The 17,467-nt window shown below is 39.5% G+C and overlaps 1 protein-coding gene across 36 annotated transcripts in view; it reads left to right on the top strand.

Annotated features, from left to right (window-relative positions):
* The window catches only part of SORBS2 (sorbin and SH3 domain containing 2), a 211,723-nt gene that overhangs the window by 24,095 nt on the left and 170,161 nt on the right, over positions 1-17,467 (top strand). For 28 of the 36 annotated variants that reach the window (XM_061404232.1, XM_061404234.1, XM_061404231.1 and 25 more), the window contains exon 2: positions 10,287-10,426. The gene's annotated coding sequence lies outside the window, so the exon portion shown is untranslated. Of the gene's footprint in view, positions 1-9,306; positions 9,890-10,286; positions 10,427-17,467 lie in introns of those variants that run through there. The other 8 variants (XM_061404206.1, XM_061404213.1, XM_061404223.1 and 5 more) reach the window with 3 other exon arrangements.

The raw sequence follows: 17,467 nt of genomic DNA, 5'->3' as shown, positions 1-17,467 counted from the left end.
GACTGATGGTTACAAAATGGAATGTATTATACTTTATATTCATTTCTCCAATGTATGGTACAACCAGAAGCCATGAGATAAGAATGCTTAAAATAATTTCCACATTGTATGTGTATCTTTAGTTTTATTTGAAACTGAAAAAATTATTGGCTTCCTAATCCAACATGCTTTTGCCTCAGTTATGACTGAGAGCATTTACCATTTTAAGAAATCCTAAATAGAAAATTTTAAGATCTTTTAGTACTCAAATACATCCCTCACCATCTTCTCAAAATCACTTTTTTTTTGTACCAAGGACAAATTCCATCATTCAGTTTAGCTTTTGAAACCTTGGTAAACTACACTGCAGTGACCCTGCTCAAAGTTTTCTGAACAATGCTCTGGCAATGTCCACTGAGAACAGGGTAAACAATGGGTTCCTGTTTTCTATTTCCTGCAGACTATTATGATGTTCTTATTCCTCTTGATATCACTGATCACTAATTGTTAGTTTTAGGGGGAAAAAAAAAAAGAGCCAACTACTCGATTATATTTCTTTAAAGCCGAAAAGGTTCGAATGCTGCAGCTCCTTGGGCTTCAAACATATCCACTCTGTTTTTCATGGCAATTTTCAGTCCATTAGAAAATGATAATGGGCTTGAGACTGAACACAGCAACTCACAAGAGATGAGGGCTAACTGTTGATGCCAGAAGTACTTTCAGAACTTCTGAAACTATTTTGTACGTGATTATCTTTATTATTTTTTTATTGGAACATACTCGCTGTACAATATTGTTAGCTTCTGCTGCACGGCAGCACGCATCAGCTATATGTCTACATATATGCCCTGCCTCTGGGGCCTCCCTCCCACCCGACCCCATCCCACCTCTAGAGTTCATCACGGAGCACCCAGCTGAGCTCCCCTTGCTAAACAGCAGCTTCCCACTGGCTGTATATCTTACATATGGTAGTATATATGTATCAATGCTACTCTCTCAATTCATTCCACCCTCTCCTTGCCCCTCTGCATCCACCATTCTCCACGTCTGCGTCTCTATTCCTGCCCTACACATAGGTTCATCGGTACCATTTTCCTAGATTCCGTATACACATGTTAATAGACGATATTTGGTTTTCACTTTCTGAGTTAACTGCGCTCTGTATGACAAGCTCTAGGTTCATTATGATATCTTCATAGCCAGCCTAATAGTCTCCGGCTATCTTTCAGCCAGCCTGAGCTGAGAAACTCGTTCTTGGATGATTGTGTCGGTATGCCTCTTCGTTTCCAGTGATCAGATTAACCAAGTGAGGGGCTGGTTTCCCCAAAACAACAAGGAGCCCGGGGTGGGTTCAAGACTGCCTCAGCAGGTACTTCCCAGAAGGGCATCTGCATTTCCATCAGCTCAGAGGAGCAGTGGCAGGTGATGGGGCGAAGGGTAGAATACCCTCTCCTCAGGAGGTTCTGTGTTAGCATCGCCCCCGTGAGACGTCTTGCCTGTAGCTTATCAGCCTGAACAAACCACCAGGGAATCCCAGAAGATACGTTTTTGAATAGACCTGTGACCAGGAATTTGTAGCAGCGTTGAAAGCAAAGATGGATCCTCCATAGGTAGGAAGGTGCGTCTGCCATGACTGTGTTACAGTATTTATTTCTTTTCGAGCCATGAGTCTGGATATAGTGAGTGACTTGATTGTAAAATGAAATGTGTCAGAGAGAAACTTCATTCGAAAGTGACCCTTAAAGAAACCCTGGCTGAGAAAAAGAGGAAACTCAAGAGAAGGTGAAAATGCATGCATTTACTTTGGCTCAGACGTCCATTTCCCTCCCCTCTACCTAAGCACACACTACCCACAGACAGGACAGACCGTCCAGCACTTTCCTCTGGAGACCAGGCCAGTCCTGGCTCAGCCCAGAGTCTAAACAATGATTTCCCCCCTGTTTTTGGTAAAACTGAGCTATCATTACTCATTTCTTGACACATGCCTCTCCCATACCATCTCATTTCTTGTGTTTCCTTTGTTAACAAGACTATTGTTGCTGTTTTTAGGAGGCTGACCTTGCTGGTTAGACCGTTCCCACCCAATCGTGTCTATATCTGGCACATGGACAAATGAGCGTATCTGTAGGCACTGAGGTAAACAGATGAGGTTGCTAACAGCCAGAGGTGACTGGCCCCAAAGCTCCAGGTGCCTTGGGTGTCACCTAGTGAGGTGACAACTGAAGGGATCAATATTGCAGCAATATCCGTAACCTACCTGGGACACACCAACAGGCCACTCGAAGAGGTAGGAAGGTCTGGATTGCTGGGCGGATAACACAGAAAATATTAACATGTCCAGTATCTAAGAGCTCCCATTTCTAACCCACATTCATTTTAGGAAAATATTTTTCTTATGCACTTGATATAACAAATCTATACAGCTCCTTCTAACCCTTGAATGTGGGTCCACTCTTCCTTATTATTCTTCACTCATATTTCATCTCTGTGGGTTTCAAGGACATTTTTCTAACATTTTGTGTATTATTTATGTATGCCTGTCCTTGCAAAATTAACTTTTGTGGTCATAGTAACGATGGAAATATGCCATAGATGGTTGGGTTAATTAGTTTGTTTTTTGAATGCCTCAGAAAAGATATTTTTCATGCTCTGCCATGATGATTTCAAAGTGTCTTACACGTGTACAAAAAGCATGTACATATGTACAAAATAGTACATCTTCAGACATCCTTAGGCTGTAACCAGTGTCCTTGCCCAGGGTAGAAGAAAGTGTCTCACAGCTTCTTCCCAGGCAACAGAGCAAAGACCAGCCCCCAGTCTCCAACTCAGCTCTGTATTCCAGGCCACACAAAACTCCCTTTCCTCTCCTTTGCCAGAGAACAAGATCACAAATCTCCCAGTTTTTCGATGGCCAGTAATTCCTGGTGTGTTTATAACTAATGCACTATATGGACATGACAAAGGGTTTCATGCCACTAGAATGACAATGGCCTGAGCAGGCAGTGCTGTGGGCGAGATACTTCATTTGTTTGTCTGCTCATCAAGTATCTATAAAAAGCATAAAAGGAAACCAATTTGAGGGTGCAGTTTACAGAGCTGCTGCTGCTGCTGCTGCTGCTGCTGCTAAGTCGCTTCAGTAGTGTCTGACTCTGTGTAACCTCATAGACGGCAGCCCACCAGGCTCCCCGTCCCTGGGATTCTCCAGGCAAGAACACTGGAGTGGGTTGCCATTTCCTTCTCCAATGCATGAAAGGGAAAAGTGAAAGTGAAGTCGCTCCATCGTGTCTGACTCCCGGCGACCCCATGGACTGCAGCCCACCAGGCTCCTCCGTCCATGGGATTTTCCAGGCAAGAGTACTCGAGTGGGGTGCCATTGCCGTCTAGTAATACACAAATACTTCATTCTCTCAGTAACCCTAATCAAAAGAAATTGTGATCAGGGATCCCAGTTGAGTGATTAATACATCCTAATGGAGTATTACATGATTTTTAAAAAGATCTGGAGAGATGATGCAAGAATGCAGGTATCGATTTATTTCAAGCCTATTTTAGAAGATAAATGCAAGTTATTAAGATAATAGATTATATCCCGAGGAGGAAAACAAGTGCTGATTCTTTAAAAACTTTTTAAATCAAATATGTAACCAAAAAGCAATACCGTTTAGAGAATCCTTTTGGTTGGAAACAGCTGCTTAATCAAAATACAGAGTTTTTGCTTTTTAGAAGATAAGATACTTTCATAAGCTCTCATTTATATATAACAAAAATACCATCGTGTGTTGCTTAATGCCTTGAGCAGAACTTACTGAATTGCTTCTTTATTCAATAAATGCACACTGAGCCCTCCCTCAGTGCCAGGCACAAATATAACACACCTGTCAGGGGTTCGATGGGAATCAGAGGAGAAATCCATGAATCGATCACTCAAACAAAGGCAACGTTTGATGTTGGAGGGAACGTGAGGAACACGATTCTTTAAGAGTTAAAAACAAAAATGCTTGACCTTGGCTAGAGCAGGGAAACCCTTCCTGAGGAAAAGGCGCTTGAGCTGACAGCCGAAGGGTGCCTGGCATCCACGTCAAGCAGGGCAGGCGGCAGGGAGAGGGAGTGAAGCACACACACAGGCCCCGACGGTGGTCCAACCCAGAAACTGAGGGGAGGCCAGAGAAACTGGAAGAAAGGGAGCTAGAGAAGGGAGGGAGATGTGCATGGGGATGAGAAGAAGCAGATCGCACAGAGCCTTAAATAGGCCCCTTTGAAGGCTTATCTTGATTTTTCTACCATATGTAGCAACTGTTGCATATTCTCAATTTCAATTGAATATAAATATCGAGATCTAAGTCATAGTTATATAAAACAGCAGAGGCACTTGCTAAATACACATGGAGTTCAGACAGTCAGTTTAAAAACAATAAGGTTTTCACTAGAAAGTGAGTTGTAACAAAGATTTTAAGAAGTTATTTCTATAGAATCTCTAGCATCTGATAGATAGAATCTCTAGTCTGAATTGTTCATTCAGACACTCACCTTATTTGGTAAAATCCAGTCCCAGATTGGATAATGGCAAATGGGATGGCAAGTCACATTTCGTTTCATGTCAGTAAACCAGGAAGCAGAAATAAGTGACATATGATCTGACAACTTTAATGGACAGCTTCAGTCCATTTGTGAAGCTGTGATAGTTTAACTGGAAACCATTGTGATGAAAATTCCTTCGTTCATTTTTATTAACATGTCAATCTTTTCCCCCAAACAAATCAATTAAAGGGTAATTTACTGGAACTATGGTGAATGGCTTCATCAACTGGAACCATATAAATATAATTGGAATATTCTTAAACAAAATGAAACTTTTTTTTAAGTATAAAGTTATTACTACTAGTCCACAGAGTTTTAATATTTTGATTGTCTGGTTGGTCTAACAAAGAACCTAGCCAACTTTCCTCCTTGTAGGCTTTTTTAAAGTACTGTACATATTTGCAATCACATTGTGCATAGATTCCTATTGAGTAATTTTCTCCTGTCAGGCCACAACAATAAACTGCAGATTCCTTGTTTGTAATGTAAATGATTGAATACATTTTGTTAATATGTTTTTATTCCTATGTTTTGCTATTAAAAATTTTATAACATTTCCAAGACAAAAAAAATAAAATAAAATAAAATAATTATGCCTGCAGATGTAGATCACGGGGGTGAGCGGGAATGGCCAAATGTGATCTCTTATCAGTCTAAGCAAACGTCCAGATGTTCGAGTTAGGAACGGGGTTTACATAGCTCAGTGTTTCTGCCTCCATTTTAGGGTATCCTCTCAGAGGACTTGTATGACTGGTCTGAAACCACTCAACCCATGGGCTTGGGTTTCCCCACTTGGTACATTTATTCACTGTTCAACACACTGAACTTCTTGGAGACGACCCTGTTGACACTTACCGAGTGTGTGATGCTTCTAAGCATCACTAGTTTCGTCGCACACACACGTGGTTCACTATGTTTCATATGGTTGAAGCAGACAAGTGTAAAAGATGTCAGTACACTTAACTGAGCCTTCATTTTGCATCCAGCATGCCTGCTTTAGGGGTCCGCCCCTTCCTTTCATCAGCGTTATCTGATTTCTATCATTTCTATAGGATCAGAATCTGACTGCCTTTTCAGTACATCTTTGAAACTCATGCCAGTGTTTCAGGCAGACCTGCTGCCTCTCCCTAAGTACTAAAATATCTAAGAGAATGACGCATTGTTCTCCTGGAAAATTAGACAATGCTACCCAACTGACATGACCATGAAAGCCTTCAAACATTTATAGTGCAACTCACTTTTCAAAGGACTTCGGGGGGTGGGGGCGGGGGGAGAATGTGTAACCTAGAAAACAATATTCATGGGAAAACTACATTCACTTCCTTCCTTACTGAGATCCTCTCAAATCATAGGAAGCGATGAGGAATCAAATGAGAATTTGGAGTTCTCTTGGGGAAAAAAATTTAAACAACTCTCAAAGAAGCCCTCACAACGCATGTATTGAAGAAACCATGCACATAAAAGTCCCTAGAAATCATCATGGTATCTGAAAACAAACTACCATGTTTGGCCATAAAAGAAACCTGCACAGTTACGTTTTAATTATTTAACCAATAACATTAATAGCATTTGCAACATGCCAGACTTTTCTACATTCCTTTGAAATGACAACTCTTCTAATCCTCACAACAGCCTACTGAGATAAGTCTTATTTAAAGAAGAGGAAACAGAGGCACAGGGAAGTGAAGTAACTGGCCCAAGGTCACACCAAAGTGGATTCAAACAGACACACTGTCCCAGACTCTCTGCTTTTAAGCATTACACACTTTTTTAAGTTTTCTGAAACAATCAACCAACCAGTAAGACCTAAAGCTACAGATGATCGCTGCATACAAAACTGGGAGTTTTAAATATGACTGGTGTGGGTACACATTTTCTCTTATAATGAGGATTTCATTTTTAGGAAGCCCTTTGAGCCCACGAGGCTTTGGTTCCACCTGAAAAGGTGAGAAGGCATTTGGCAAACTGGTGAAAGCATTCAAAATAACGTGTTCACTTACTTAACGGTGGGGCAGAGGACAGCGGAAGCCTCTCTTCTCCAAAATGCCAATCTCTTGTGCTTCGAACAGTTGGAGGGTTACCTGAGTTAATAAGATCCTTCCTTGAGACATAAATACCTTCTAGGTTTGTTCTACATCAACTGTGCCTTAGTTACAGCTTCGATTAGACCAATACTTAGCTGAAAACAGTCTCAGTATTTCTTGTGTGCTATGGAGGGAGAAAAAGAAGTGAAACACTAAACTGACTTCAACATTTCCTTCCATTTCTCCCGTTCCCTCTTCATCTCTGAAAGATTATTCCTGCTCTAGCCTCTGAAACCAAGCCCGTCCTTCTGGAGAGTTTAAGAATCTCAGTGAACATGGTGGCCAGGGCACCAGGCAATTAGGTTCTTATCTTTTTCTTCAGAGCCTGCATTGCTGCCCGGAATCTTGCGAAATGTCCTGATTCCTCCAAACATTAGATATTGATCTGTGGACCACTCTTTTAAGTAGCAAGGATCAAGAGCAGTGGTCTCAAAGTATGGTCAAGAATCACCTGGGGACTTGTAGCGATCAAAATTTCAGGCCCCTCCTCAGACATACTAAGTCAGAAACTAGGGCTAGGACCCAAGAATGTGTCTTTGGATGAGCCTTCCAGGTAACTCTGATGCTTACTACAGTTTGAGAACCACTGGCCTAGATGGCACTGCCTGATAAAACAATAATACAAGTCACATTTATAATATAAAAGGCTTTGGCATTTTAAAAAATAAAAAGAGGTAAAATTAATTTTAACAAAACATTTAACATAATATGTCTGCAATACTATTTCAACATATGATCAAGATTTTTAAAAAATTCTGCTTACAATCTGTTTTTCATACTTAAAGTCTGGTATATATTTTACATGTACATGACATCTCAGTTCTGACAAACCACATGTGGCTCAACAGCCACATGTATCCACCACATTAGATAGACAGGCTCTAGACTTAAATAAAATCAGTCCTGAATATTCATTGGAAAGACTGATATTGAAGCTGAAGCTCCAATACTTTGGCCATCTGATGAGAAGAGCTGGCTCATTAGAAAAGACCCTGATGCTGGGAAAGACTGAGGGCAGGAGGAGAAGGGGACGACAGAGGATGAGATGATTAGATAGCATCACCAACTCAATGGACGTGAATTTGAGCAGACTGTGGGAGTCATGAAGAACAGAGGAGCCTGGAGTGCTGCAGACCATGGGGTTGCAAAGTGTTGGACATGATTTAGCGACTCAACAGCAACAACAACAAGTGATAATGTCATTAACTTTTATGCTTTCTGTGTATCAGGCATTACTTGGTTAAGCATTTTATGTGCATAATCATATAAACCCAACCACAACTCTATGGATTGGCATTGTTATTACCCCCATCTTATACAGAAGAAGAGTTACGCCAAACGCCTATTTAATGTTTTATCAATATAAGAAGCCCACTTTAATATAAGCATTTCCAAATGATTTTAAATCAATTTTTTGGTAAAAAACACAAAGGAAAAAAACAGAGAAATAAAACCATTAACAGTACAGTTGATATAACTGTTACGTTATTAATAACTTACAAAGACATAGTAGTTGGGTAAGTACTCTAACCTTTAAAAATAGGCCTCAATTTGCACTCTTCTGTGATGCCAAATCTGTTGAAAAGTACCTATAGACAGGCTGTCTGGACAGTCAAGATCTTTGGGGAACAAAGGAGTCCTGGGTGAGTTACTTGGCAGGGTAGGACTCATCCTAAATGGAACAGGGAGCTGGGTCATAACCTGTTCATTCAAGTGCAGATTGATATAAAATGACTCTAAAAATAGTTCAATGTGAAGCAATGAACTTCTCTTAGTATTGGTGTGAAAAGCACCCAGTTTGTAATTTAAAAATAATAGTTGACTTAGTACTCAAATAGTTAATCTTTATCTGTTCCCTTAACTTCAACGGTTTCTCAAGGAAGGTCCATTTTCAAATGTATTTTCCACATGTATACCTGTGGCGGATTCATTTTGATATTTGGCAAAACTAATACAATTATGTAAAGTTTAAAAATAAAATAAAATTAAAAAAAAAAAACTACTATAAGGAGAAAAAGGAAAAGCAGTTAAAAAGTTTAGTTCCTGTTACATGGCATAGTGATTGATATTTCTATACATTTCAAAACGATCACTACAGTAAGTCTAGTCACCATCTGTCACCATACAAAGACATTACATAATTATGGACTATATAAAATCCCCACACTGTCCATTTCACACCTTGTGACTCAATTTATTTTGCAACTGGAAGTTCATACCTCAATCTGCCTCACCTACTTCTTTCCTCCGTATTTTCTCTAATCAGTTACAAGGAAAGAACTGAATTTGATGTGAGCCTCTGGTAGCCAGCCTTCATAATATTAACTATAAAATATATCAGGTGGTTTTTATAATGGACTAAGATCAGGGAATCTTCTTTCATCTCTCAGCAGTACTTCCTGACTGCATAAGTGTTTTCTTTGTTACAAAGAATAGGGAGTTCAGAGGTTTTAGGGATTTCATCTAGAACAGAGGCTTTTATACAAATACTTAAGTGTTTCCTTGGTAGGAAGTAACTAATTTTCCTTTTTCGGGATGTTGCAAAAAGCCTAATGAAGCAATGGAAGTCAGGAGTCCGTCTGATGACGCATATATTCCCTGGGTCAGAGTAAGAGATCGCCACATCTCCAGTTGCCATGGTTTAAATAGCCTGTGGAAAAGAAGCTGTAAACGTCTGTAACAAATTCTGTCCTTACTCTCGCTGCGTTTGTGTGCTGTAAACCTTTCGAGGCAAAGAAATTAATTTTGTCCACTATTGTATTCTCAGAGTGCTTGGCATATCAGAAGTTCTTGCCACAAAAATGTTTGTTGAATGAATGAATACAATTTCCAGATCTTAATTCATCATTCTACAAACGAAAGCTCAGAGTTTGCCAGTCATTGCTGGTGACCCAGTCTGAAGTATTTCTTCACTGGCCTTTGGAGTGGGGAGAGAGCAGGGGATGGGTGCCTGTCTGCATCTTGTTACTGAATGGCCCCCAATCTCTGCCAAGAGATAAGAAATGTCAACAGCTTAACCCAGTAGCTTTCAAAAATAGCATGGTTGATGAGACTGGAAATGTGGGTGTGGGCTAGAAATAAATCATTTGTCTTCAGTCTTAAGGAGGATAGGCTGACAACAGTTATTCCTCCCAGAGAGAAATCTAAAATATTTTTTAAGACTCATATAATCCGGCCAGGAACTATCAGAAGAAAAGTCTTTCCTCTCAATACGGCATAAATAGAACATCTGATTTTCGACGAATCAGGTGAATCGTTTTGAAAACGCAAGGATTATGGCAAAGTACTATGTTTCTTTAAGATTCCAGTTAAGTTTTTGTTGTTGTTACTGTGTGCTTTACTTTCAATCATGCTGGCAGTTTTCCTCAAAATATAAATGAATATTTGCACAGTGAAGCAAGTTGTTGTGGGTTTCCTGGTTTGTGTCCCTGCCCCCCACCACCCCCCCCCCCCGATGTGTGGGGGGGGCGGGATGTGGCGATCCAGGCAAGGTTTTTTCATCCCTTGCAGACAACCCCGGCTGCTGTTAAATGCTGAAAATAGCTCAAATGCTCTCAGAACAGTAGCACCACCCAGCAGCTGAGATTCTTTCCCTCTCTCACTTGCCTTCTCTCTTGCCCCCCCACCTTTTTTTTTTTTTTCCAGACACTTTGATTGGACTTAATCTTAAACCTCTGGAGTTCAAGACCTTTTAAAAAGGGCTAAATAAACAACCTCCACATGTAAAAGGCCACTGACTCCTACTTCCTCTCTTCAGATCAACTGTTGAACCTGGCTGCCTGTAGGTAAGATTTTTTTTTTTTTAAATTCTGGAATTATTTTGTTGGTTTATGACATGGACTCAATGTTTTTTAAATAACTTGTCAATGGTGAAAATAAGCAGGGGGATGGGGGTGGGGGACGGTGCTGGGGTTGCTGAACGCCCTCCAGGTAGATACGGAGTTCCAGAGTCCAGCAGCAGCCTGTGTGCGTTTCTGCGGCTGCAGCTTTAAACAGTGCTGAACGCGCTCTGTACAATGCTGACCTGCAGAACAGACCTGTCTGTGACTGAGCCAGAGCCGCGGCAGAACGCTAATTAAGCCTCCTTGCCAGGGTCGTCCCAGAGCCTTTCAGACACCCTCATTTTCTTGTTTAGACGGGGTTTACTTATTTTTAACTTTCTAAGGGCATTTTTTTTTTTAAGGGAAAAGATGCAACTACCTGAGTAAAGGAGCTAGATTAGTGATTTATTCTTTAAGGACAATGAGACGGCTTTATCTTATTAACCTTCTTTCACCACTGTTTTGTTCATTGCTACTGTGGAATTAGAACCATTTTTTGTTTGCTTTTGTATTGCACCATTGTACCACAATTCAGTGACTCAGTTTTGAGGTTTCCTTACCTAGCTGATGGTCTTTGGCTAGCAGGTTTCTTTCTCTACTGCGACAATATAATAGTTTGGAGGGTTTTCTGTGCTTTTCCCCCTCCCCCACCTTACGCTTGGTCTTGACATTTTGCAAAGCACTTTGATCTGTGGACTTTAACTTCAAACATGGCATTTACTTTGATTGTGGGTATTTACTATGTTCAGTAAAAAGTCTTCTTTTTTGTTTAAGGCTTTTATATCATTTTCATGGAATAATGTATTGGGTTTTGGTTTTCTCTCACTGATATGTGTTAGGTTTTATTAGTACAGGGACCCCCCTCCCCTCAGCAGAAAAGCAAAGACTATCCTATGGCAGGTTTCTCTGACCATCGCAGAGTTTATGACAGCTTTCTGCTCCACTCAGCAGATGTCTAAAATCAAGCAGGAAATAATGGTGCACAGACCAGACTATCAACCCCTCATGTAAGTGCCTCTAAATTGCCATATGCCTTGGGGCCTTACTGTTGCTTTTTAACATGGACACTGAAATCCTTGGAATTTAGAGATTCTTATTTCCAAAGAAGTTTATTGGTATCTCACCATATGTCGAAAGAAAGCATGCATTTTAAACACACATCTTCCGGTTAATTTTTTTTTCAAAAAAGAAGAAAAAAAAATTTTTAAAGAAATAAAAGAACATTTTAAAAAGGAAAACTAGAAAAAAAGGAAAGGAGAAAAAAAAATTCTCTGTAGCCAGAAATCTGTTATGCTAGTGAAACTTCTGCTGAATGAGGGATAAGGAATGAAAAAAATGTACTTCCTAAAATAGGCAGAGTATAGCGCTTTCTAGCCATTCAGTCAACTTTTAGATGTTCTCTTTGTTTTAGAGAAAATTCGTGGGTATATCACATTTGTCTGTCACTCTTTTCTTCTCTACTGCAAACAAGGGTATTTTCAAAGTCCTCAGCCAGATCCTGAGTTTGTCGTCTCCTGGCCATCTGGCCTTGCGTCCTGGTGAAGGTGAACAGTAGGACGAGCCTAAGCCTGTCGGAGAGTAAGTGCCAGGCAGGGGCCCTGGCTCCTCAGAGCTGATACAGGACGCACCCTGTGCTCTGCATCGTGCTGACAAGGAAGGAAGCCAGTGGCCACGGGACTCAGGTTCAGAGGGTGGAGCTAGGGAGTAAGTTATGGGAGATGTCACTCTGGATTAGAAGCAGATGCAATATGATCTCTAGAACTGGGACTGACATTGTAGGAAAACCTAGAGCTATTCAGTCTAATTTTTTTTTTTTTAATTTCCCAAAGCTGGACATTTAATTACTAACTTTCTCTCTTCAGATCTGCATTATAAGAGCTTTTGAATCATCTCATTTCTGTGATGTGTGTATAGTCAAAACTTGAAATCCTCTGGTCATTTTGAGCATATCCTTCACTACCTTTGGTGGGGGTCTAGCATACTCATCCCTTTAATACTAGGCATTCTTGATTTGGCATTGCTGAGGAGAAATGTGCTGCTAAAAAGGCAATGCTAGTTAAATGGCAACCCACTCCAGTGTTCTTGCCTGGAGAATCCCAGGGACGGGGGAGCCTGGTGGGCTGTCGTCTATGGGGTTGCACAGAGTCGGACATGACTGAGGCGACTTAGCAGCAGCAGCAGCAGTTCAGTTGCAGAATCCAATGGCCGAAATGTGTTTGGATTGTGACAGAGGCCATTCCATTCTTGAGCAAGCCATTTTTTTCCTGTTCTGTTGGGGTTTTTTTTTTGTTTTCTTTTGCCTCTTAATTTTACTTTGAAACTTTGGCTTGTTTGAATGTGAAACTCAAGGAGAAAGGTAGCCAAAACCACTGGGTTTCACACAGGTTCCACATGAAAGAAGTATTCTATCCAGCCTTGCTCGAAACTTGGCCCAAGTTTTGCCAAAAGTTTCATGAATGTCACTGAGCCTGGATTTGAAACCTAATCCCAAGTCAAGTGACTTCTGGTGACTTTGAGGCTGTCCTGTAGAAGTATAGAATCTGTCAAACAAGGGCACCCCTTATTTTCACATCTCTGACTATAATTTCATGTATACACACATTTTTGCAATAAACTTCCATTTGTTCTGTGATACTTTAAAGCCAGGTTCAATCCTAATGTGAATTTTTATCACTGGGGTATTGAAGCAATTGGCAAATAGAAGTCTGCATTTTTAAATTCCAACACAGTCTGAACAAGTGGTGTGAACATGTTGGTATAATTCGGCTAAAGGAAGTCAGTCCCAGGAGAGTCATGGAGTGGCTTTCTTTGCTTAAATATACTTCTGTGCTCATGTGGAACAAACAGTAACATTTTGTCCAGGTCTGTCTGCTTGACAGTATGCCTTTTGTTCGTTCTCCAAAGGTGGTGTCAAATATATTGGTGGAAAAATAATAAACTTACAGATTTTTTTTTTTTTTTTGGCCTGCTCAACTGACACACTCCTAGGGAACATTGTAAGCATTGAAAAGTAACATTACTTGTAATGTATACTGAGGGTAAAGGAATCCTCAGCAGTCAATTTTCTTCAGAAAAGCTTGACCTCGAGCTGTTGTGTGACAGTCAAATGGGTTGGGTTGTGAAGTAGTGTGTGTTTTGAGTGGCTGGAAGGAAGATGGGATTTGTAAACTTCCCTCAGCAAATGTTACATTTACATGAAAAATAACTGAGAAGAAGAAGGAGACAAAGATGAGAGCAGAGCACTGGAAGTAAGAGGAGACCATCTGGTGCAGAGGGTGAGGAATCAGGACTGTTCAACATGACTTCTTTAACGCGACTTTGTCCTAGAAACTAAAACTCTACCTGTAAAATACCCACACCTGTAATTTTATTTAATACTCAGGATTATCAGAGATAATAGACTGTGTTTTTATTTCACCCCATGAATAGATGTTTCACGTTCAGTAACTGGTTTCCTGGATCATCTGTCTTAAGGTAGGGTGGCATTCCTATTAATATGGAGTTGGGCATGCAGGCAGTGTGTTCCCAGTGTACAGGTGAGGACACTGATCCCCAGTGTTGCCACGGTATCTATTTTACATCCCTAGAAAATAGCCAATGGCAGGTTGGCTCTCATATCAAGAGTTTTCAAAGTGTACCATTCCATCTCATTACATAATACAAAGCTATAAAACAAGTTAAAAATAATAGCCAAAGGATAATAAGAAAATGGTTAGTCCAAGCTACGAGAGCACTATTTGGAATCATAACAATTTCTGAGTTTCTATACTTCACTGAGAAATAATAATCAAATAATTAAATAATCAAATAATCAAAAGTGGGATGAAGGTTACAGAGAAAGACAAGCATGGGCCAGTGGTATCATGAACCAAAAGTTATGACTTGGTGATCAAAACAAGATGCAGGTCAGTGAAAAGAATCATGTTAGTAATGTGATACAGCTTAAATAAAATAATGTACTTGCTACTGAAAGGTCAATCCAGTATTAGAAAAGATAGGACAGAAACACTAATCTCTTGTTTTGAAGATACATTTGGGCTTGAAAAAAGAAAGTGAATTTAGTTTAATGGAAAAACACATGTACAGCTTGTGTTATTAAAGCACTGTGTTTTGGTTACTTTGACCTGATACAAATCCTGGTCCAAGCACAACTTTGAATTGGTTTAATTCTAGTGGAGCCGTTGCTCTTGACATGCATTCAGCTCAGTGGTACTTCTCTTGTTCAATTTTGCAAACCTAAGAAATTTGGTTGGTTTCGAATTTAGCTGCAAGCAGTGTTCGACCTGACCATTTAAATATTTTAAAACCACATAACACTCAACTTTAGAACAAATTCCTAGTGTTAAAAATACCTAAGAATGTTGAAAAAGTTATGTATAGGTACACTGTCTGCAAATTTAATGAGCATACAACCAAATATAGTTAACAAACACAGTTTTGATCTGTAGATCAAAACTATTTTCTATTCCACATTTATATGTTTTACTATGAAAGTATTCACTTAAAAATTTTTTTATTATACTGGGATTAAAGATCATGGTTAAGGACAGAAAACTGGGAATTCTCTGTCAGTCCAGGGGTTAGGACTCAGCACTTTTACTCCTGAGGGCCTGGGCTCCCCACGGGTTCAACCTCTGAGTAGGGACCTAAGATCCCACAAGCCGCAGAGCATAGCCAAAATATTCTCTTAAAGAGAAAAGAAAAGAGAAGCATAGAAATCTATCCCCAAACAAATATGGCTGAGTAAATGTGCAGTTAGACTAGAAACCACATCCTCGTGGTACCAGCAAAGCCAAGTGTTTGAAGGTATTGTCTGGCATCTGGTTGACCTTCACATAGACATCTGTGAATAGTCCAGAACAGTGGGTCTGTACTGAAGGATTCAGCAGGGGAGTGTTGGAGATTAAGGAGGAAGTTTTGCACTAATTCAAGAAGGATGCTAAATGTCAAGCTAAGAGATCCACACCTCCTTCTGATGTAAGAAGTGGTCATTATCCCTGACTGTACAGGGCAGTAAAATGATAACTTTGGGAAGAAGTAAACAGCTTACAGAGTATCACTTCTTAGCGGTTGAGATTAAAAAAAAAAATAAATTGCTTTGAATAAAAATCTTTGAAATATAAATTTTTTAGTATTTTTATTTAATTAAATACAATTTTAAATAAATAAACTTATTCTGTTTATTTCTAAATGTTTTATAATTTGAAATATAAATTATTTTATTTATAAAATGTAAAAAATATTTTATAAATTATTTGCTACAAAACTCAACAATTTACTATTGATGTGGGGCATAAAATTAAATCACTGAAATTTTCTTTTTATATCAAATATGACTTCATTCAAAGCAAAATAAAACCAAAAGCACATATAAACAAGTTCTAAACTTTATATTGGTATCACAAAACACTGTGGCTTATGATGAGAAACTTTTAAAAACCAAGTAAAAGACTGAAAAACTGAGTGAAATGGTAAGTTCGGTGACAGACAATTTTTTTGTAGAAAAAATAATGAAAGTTGACTTTGTAAAAAAAGAAAAAAACTTTTTTTAAGATGACTACTAGTTTTCAATATAAAATATATTTCATTTTAGTGTTCAAGCTACTTTACTTTAAAAATGGATGAATTTTATATTCCAAAATTAAAGTTGGTATTTGCACTTTGTCTCACATGGTGAGATCCATCATTTAATAGGCATAGTTTATGTAAAAACTTGCCTGGAAACAAAGTGATAATATTTATGCTAAGGTAAGAAAATTTGATTGCAGTGAGAGTTTTATCCTCTTTATAGTATTTTACCTATTTTGTATATTGAAATTAAACAAAAAGCATTGAGGTTAAAAATCACTTGTGCCTAAATCATGTACATCCTTTTCCTAATCAACATTCTGAATGACTATATAAAAGCATACAAAAATTACATGTAAAAACACTTGGCAGAAGACCAGTTTGCATTTTTCAATGAACATTATAGCTTCTTTCACTTAACACATGACATGCTTTTTAATTAAAGAAGAATGATCTTACATATAAATCAAAAAGGAAGGAAATTGAGAGGTTACTAGTAAATGCAAATGGTGTTTTCAGATCAGATCAGATCAGATCAATCGCTCAGTCGTGTCCAACTCTTTGCGACCCCATGAATCGCAGCATGCCAGGCCTCCCTGTCCATCACCACCTCCCGGAGTTCACTCAGACTCACGTCCATCGAGTCAGTGATGCCATCCAGCCATCTCATCCTCTGTCGTCCCCTTTTCCTCCTGCCGCCAATCCCTCCCAGCATCAGAGTCTTTTCCAATGAGTCAACTCTTCGCATGAGGTGGCCAAAGTACTGGAGTTTCAGCTTTAGCATCATTCCTTCCAAAGAAATCCCAGGGCTCATCTCCTTCAGAATGGACTGGTTGGATCTCCTTGCAGTCCAAGGGACTCTCAAGAGTCTTCTCCAACACCACAGTTCAAAAGCATCAATTCTTCGGTGCTCAGCCTTCTTCACAGTCCAACTCTCACATCCATACATGACCACAGGAAAAACCATATCCTTGACTAGACGAACCTTTGTTGGCAAAGTAATGTCTCTGCTTTTGAATATGCTAGCTAGGTTGGTCATAACTTTCCTTCCAAGGAGTAAGCGTCTTTTAATTTCATGGCTGCAGTCACCGTCTGTAGTGATTTTGGAGCCCAGAAAAATAAAGTCTGACACTGTTTCCACTGTTTCCCCATCTATTTCCCATGAAGTGGTGGGACTGGATGCCATGATCTTCGTTTTCTGAATGTTGAGCTTTAAGCCAACTTTTTCACTCTCCACTTTCACTTTCATCAAGAGGCTTTTGAGTTCCTCTTCACTTTCTGCCATAAGGGTGGTGTCATCTGCATATCTGAGGTGATTGATATTTCTCCCGGCAATCTTGATTCCAGCTTGTGTTTCTTCCAGTCCAGCGTTTCTCATGATGTACTCTGCATATAAGTTAAATAAACAGGGTGACAATATACAGCCTTGACGGACTC

This window comes from Bos javanicus, chromosome 27 (genome assembly GCF_032452875.1).
Source record: "Bos javanicus breed banteng chromosome 27, ARS-OSU_banteng_1.0, whole genome shotgun sequence".
In the NCBI taxonomy this organism is placed as follows: Eukaryota; Metazoa; Chordata; class Mammalia; order Artiodactyla; family Bovidae; genus Bos; species Bos javanicus.
This window is presented reverse-complemented; position numbering and strand designations above follow the sequence as displayed.